At 35.3% G+C, this 6,134-nt stretch overlaps 1 protein-coding gene across 3 annotated transcripts in view; it reads left to right on the top strand.

Annotated features, from left to right (window-relative positions):
• Positions 1-5,097: 5,097 nt before the first annotated feature.
• LOC121317992 (cingulin-like) overlaps positions 5,098-6,134 on the top strand; it is a 49,966-nt gene continuing 48,929 nt past the window's right edge. For all 3 annotated transcript variants that reach the window (XM_041254140.1, XM_041254149.1, XM_041254129.1), the window contains exon 1: positions 5,098-5,200. The gene's annotated coding sequence lies outside the window, so the exon portion shown is untranslated. The remainder of the gene's footprint in view (positions 5,201-6,134) is intronic.

Below are 6,134 nucleotides of genomic sequence, written 5' to 3'. Positions count from 1 at the left end.
TGTGTGCAAGGGAAAAAATACTAGCCATATTCTGTAGAGTAATATGGTTTGAAGTAAAAAGTTTGCCCGCCAATTAACAAACCTAAAATACCTCTTTATTTGCACAATGTTTAGGTCGTGTTAAAAAATAAAGGAATGCTACATCTGAAAAAAAAAACATTTAAGATATTTGTGAAGCAACTGGTCTACAATAAACGCACCACCCTGAGTGAGTCATTCTGCATTCCTAGAATATGGAAAACATTTTGAGGTACCAATGTACTTCTGAAGTGGCTGCTTCTTTACACTGTTGTGCAGAACCTTTGACATATATCTACAGTGAATAAATATAACCTTGAAAACTATGTCTTCACTGGTATGTACTGTAGATATATGAAATACCAAGAATACCTCCTTATCATTACATATTAACCTGTGCAGGTAATACAATGTGACAGCATAGTAAAAACAACTGAGCCATCGGCCAACCTTACATTACCACAAGCTTTAAAATGTTTTTTAAAAAGCATTTCTGAACCTTATCTGGTCTCATCAAGTGGGGTTCTGGCTTATTTGCTTTACAGAATATTGTATAAGTATTGTTGGACTGTTTCATTCTTAAATGTTCTGTACTGGCCTTTGAATTTTAAGAAGGGAGCTAATCCTAAAGGAACCCAATCATTTATGAAAAATATTGTTTTCAAAGACTAACAAAGAACATTGGACAAGATAGCATAGTTTTAACTTATACAGTTGTTTTGAAAATTCCCCTTCACTTAAAACATATACCAGTTGAATGGTCATATGCAAGCAAGTATAATTACAGACATTTATACAATTGGTTTCAAAGTCCAATACAGCATTCAGAATTCAACATTTGAGTCCAACTGATACAGTATATTCAAGGTCCCTTTTTTCAGAGTTTAAAAAGCACAAAATATTATTATAAATTATGTATTTATTTTGTTTTGAAGTTGAAATTTTAAAATTGAACAACAGGTCACAGTTGCATAGTTACCAAGTATATAGTAATATAGTCCTGTATTTATTTTGCTATTGAAATCCTTAGTGTAAGTTAAACCATGCTCTACACACATTTTAGTACAAAAACTACATAGAAAGAATACAAGGCTTAGAATTCAGAGTTGAAGGTATTTTTCGTTCAATTAATTTTCTTTTGTTTTCCACTTTGATATCTCTCCCCTTCAACTGATAAAGTGAAAAATTGCACACTTAACACTTTTAATTATGTTTTTCAATGAAGAACCCCAAACTGCTCAAAACAAACATATTCTAAAATGTTAACACCCAAATTATAGGTACATAAATGTTTTGCATAATTCTCACATTTTTGGGCACTGAATTCATGGTTACCAACTAAACAATTTCATAGGTCAAAACAAAACAAAAAAAAAACATTCCATTCCAGAGACAGTAATCGCTCTTCAGCAAGAGTATGAGTAGGTGTAAGTTCACTAAGACAAACAAGAAGGCCATTCCTGCTCTTCACCTTTGCAAGGTATGGACATTCCATTCTTGAAATTACAGATAAGCAAAAATAGATTGTGTTTGAATGTGTATTGAGAGTGGTTCACTTAGTTTATATTGTGTTTTATTTGAAAATGTTCTTCATCTTGTTTCAAGAGAACTATTTATTAAAAAAAAAACAAAAAAAAACCGCATGCAATAGGGAATGGTAAACGTTAAGTAAAAGGAATATGTGAAACAATAAGTAGTAATTGTAAAGAAAAGGGCTTGTAACCAGGAGATCTACGGTTTAAATCCCAACTCACTCACTGACTCATTGTGTGACCCTGAGCAAGTCGCTTAACCTCCTTGAGCTCCATCTTTCAGGTGCGACGACATTGTAAGTGACTCTACAACTGATGCAATGTTCACACACCCTAGTCTCTGTAAGCCACCTTGGATAAAGGCATCTGCTAAATAAACAATAATATCGTTTAAGATGTATGTATAACTAAGAGTGTCTAGCAATCTCGACATATGTAACTGCAGAATGGTTAATGCGAAGTATTGTATACCATCAAATATGAACAATAACTCAAAGTATGTTGTCTCTATCCAGCAGAATGGAAAAAAAGGTCTTCACGTGGCTTCAATATGACAGAAATATTAGGTCCCAGCTTAAAGTAAAGCATACTGTTACATTTTGTCCAGAGAGTTTTCATTAAATTGAATATATAACGGTGAGAAACACTGATATAGATTGGAATTGATTTTTTTTTTCATTTATCTACTCATCCTACCCCACAACTTCGAAGTGAAAAAAATATTCTGGAAATTTGTAGAAAATTAATTAAAAATAAAAACTGAAATAGCTTGGTTGGATAAGAGTCCACTCCCCTTGTAATAGCAATCCTAAATTAGCTCAGGTGTAACCAATCGCCTTCAAAATCACACAAAATCACACCAAGGCGCTTTCAAAAGAACTCTGGGACAAAGCTGTTGAAAGGCACAGATCAGGGGATGGGTATAAAAATATCAAAGGCCTTGAATATCCCTTGGAGCACAATCAAGATGATTATTAAGAAGTGGAAGGTGTATGACACCACCAAGACCCTGCCTAGATCAGACCGTCCCTCCAAACTGGATGACCGAGCAAGAAGGAGACTACCAAGAGGCCAATGGCAACTTTACAAGAGCTACAGGCTTTTATGGCTAAGACTGGTCAAAGTCTGCATTGGACAACAATATCCCAAGCACTCCACAAATCTGGCCTGTATGATAGGATGTCAAGAAGGAAGCCATTACTCAAGAAAACCCACTTTGAATCCCGTTTGAAGTATGCAAAAAAACACTCAGGAGATTCTGTAGACGTTTTGTGGTTTGTCGAAACTAAAATGGAACTTTTTGGCCTAAATGCAAAGTGTTGTGTTTGGTGCAAACCCAACAAAGCGCATCACCCAAAGAACACAATCCCTACTGTGAAACATGGTGTTGGCAGCATCATGTTATGGGGCTGTTTCTCATCGGCAGGGACTGGGTCACTTGTCAGGATAGAAGGGAAAATGAATGGAGCAAAGTGCAGAGAAGTCTTTGAGGAAAACCTGCTGACCTCTGCAAGAAAGCTGAAACTGGGATGGAAGTTCACCTTTCAGCATGACAATGACCCAAAGCACACAGTCAAAGCTACACGGGAGTGGCTAAGGAATACAAAGGCAAATGTCCTTGAGTGGCCCAGTCAGAGCTCTGACCTAAATCCAATTGAAAATTTGTGGCATGACTTGAAGATTGCTGTCCATCAACACTTCCCAAGTAACTTGACAGAGCTTGAACAATTTTGAAAAGAATAATGGTCAAATATTGTCAAATCTAGGTGTGCAAAGTTGGTAGAGACCTATCCCAACAGACTCACAGCTGTAATTGCTGCCAAAGGTGCTTCCACCAAGTATTAACTCTGGGGGGTGGAGACTTATCCAATCTTTCAGTTTTGTATCTTTAATATGTAATTTTTTTCTCAATAAAAACTTTATTCCCCTTAAAAAACTTTATTTAAATGCATGAAACTCTGAGGCACTGACACAACAAAATGTGAAAAAAAGTTCAAGGGGGTGTAGATTTTCTATAGGCACTGTAATAGGAAGGATCACAATTGGTTGCTGGCTCATATAGTAATACTCTCTAGTTTGGTGTCATTAGACAATGAGTTATCTCTTGGACGTGTCAAACAGGCAACACATTCCTTCAATCAGCACACCTTGTTGTACTTGTGAGCTATGAAGTTATCCTGCAGTAAACATTACACATAGAGGACAACGCCCAAGGTATCAATTGTTTTCAACACAAACAAAAGATTCTCAATGTATATTTAACAATACCGAAGACCTTCATTTTATGTATAAACATTAACATACTGTTTTGTCACATGACAAAGAAAAAACTAATTGACTTGGTCCCCTATTGTTCTGAAATCTGGGTCATGCATCACAAATATCTTTAAAAGCTATCAAATTTTAACATCATTATCTTATTACACTATATGTATTTAGTTACTGTAACTGCAGAGTCATAACAAGCAATGTATTTTTATACAAGTATTTTATCACAAGTCTTCAATTCTTTCAGCATTTTACTAGGCAGAATGACTATTCTAGGATAACTAATAAACAGTTTCTGTGTACAATATTTAACAAAGAAATAATAATTGGCATATGTACTGCCTGCAATTAATTAAGACCTACCCTGGAGTTGGGCATGTTGTCCTGGTACAACCTGGGTCCTTTGATTACTCCAGAAGGCTAAACGAATGTCATTGATTACCTAAGTATTGTTGGTAAGCAAATCCCACAACAATGATACTTTAGGCATCTCCAAGGCAGCCACAATCCCTGGATCTCAATCCAATTGAGCAACACATTCAAAATTATAGTTAATTGTCTACCTTTTAGCACCAGTTGTGTGAAATATTAATTACTGAATGGATCCATCCCTCAAACACCTTCCAGCACCTTGTGCCGCCTATGCTGTGTCATGCTCCAACCTGATATTAGCTCAAATCCTAATAAAGTGGCCTTGCAGTGAATATTAACAGAATATTATTTAGGAGACACTCTAGACTCTGACATGGAGTCAGGTGAAAACCTGTGTCTTTCAGCACTATATGCTGTATATCTGTCTTTAATATACAGTATAGTGTACAGTATAAGAACAATTTTACTGTATCTGTGACATAATTTTCATCTGATACCAACTATCTGATACAAGATATCTGATACAGACAGTGTAAGAACAATTAGAAAATTAATTGTGTAGGCGTTATTCAACAACAAGCATAAGAATCCAGAAGGTTCTCGTTTACTTCATAAGGTAGTAGGTACAGTGTATTGCTCTATATTTTGTATTATTATTATTATTATTATTAGTAGTAGTAGGAGTAGGAGTAGGAGTAATAGTAGTAAGTATTGTCTGATATATTTTATAAATAGTATTACATTAATTAAACCAATACAATCTGTACGGTTTTTAAAAACAACCGTGTAGCCCTCTCACTTATCTGTGTGCTTCACAGAGGTAGGTAGGAGACTGAAGTTTACTGCAGTCTTACAAATGCAAGTGGTGTTTAAAAAAAATATTAACAGGTATGCTCCACCCACTAGTTACGGTTTTGAAATTCTATGTAACTTTACAAGCAGTCAGGTTGGCAGAGTTGATGTCACACACGAGAAGTCAAGGAGCTTCGGTGGAAACGATCAATGTACAGGTAAGTCAAAATTGTATTCATTATACTAGCCACGCTGTTTCTTCAACAGTTAAACAAGTAGACAAATGTGATTTAAAATAACTTAAACTCTAAATGTACTGTTTACTTAGACCTTTTCACAGTTTGATGGCTGTGATTCGATGAAGTGTGTATTCATTTACCAAATAAAAAAGACCTTTGTTTATTTTGTAACGAAAAACGAAACGAACGTAAAAGCGTTGCCAACAGTATTTATCATATATAGGCTATTACAGGGTTACAGTATTTGTTGTTAATCTATAATGACAAATTTCAGAAATCCTGCTGACAATTCCATGTCGGGAACTGAAACAAATAATGAGTGTTTTTCAGGATATTTCGCAGTTGCACGTGCTTCTGTCTAGAATTTGGTTTTAAATTGAACATAACCACATGTAGCTTTTGAACCAGAGGTTTTATATATATATTTTCAAGTAAGAATCTTACTGCTGTATACAATACAATGTTCGCCATTGGCTGTTTAGTCTAGCAACTGGCTAGAAGGGTTTCAGCTTGGCGGTGGCATTGTTCCATGTTCTTGGAATTCTGGTACTGTATTGTCAACATGAACTTAGCCCAAGGTGACTGCTGATTGATCATTTGTAGCAATTATTGTCTATTTGTGTTTTTTGATAATTGCTTTTCTTTGGTAATCTACATGGCATCTTGATTTTTTTTTTTTTTTTTTTTTTTTTTTTTTTAATTCAAACTTGTTTACTGATATGTCTGAGTATAAACACTGCTAGTTGGCATTCATAAGAGATGCTATATTTCATCGGAGTGTGAAATGTATCGCCTTGGAGAGGTTGTACAGTTTTAAATCCTTATAATCCCCTGGTGTCTGTTCAGCTCTGTGTGTTATTTCTTGGGTAACCATTCCTTATTTGGAAGCATACACCTTGTTGACAGTCCTGCT

Source organism: Polyodon spathula, chromosome 1 (genome assembly GCF_017654505.1).
Source record: "Polyodon spathula isolate WHYD16114869_AA chromosome 1, ASM1765450v1, whole genome shotgun sequence".
NCBI classification, from domain to species: Eukaryota; Metazoa; Chordata; class Actinopteri; order Acipenseriformes; family Polyodontidae; genus Polyodon; species Polyodon spathula.
Note: the sequence above shows the minus strand (reverse complement) of the source record. Positions and strands in the feature narration are given on the sequence as shown.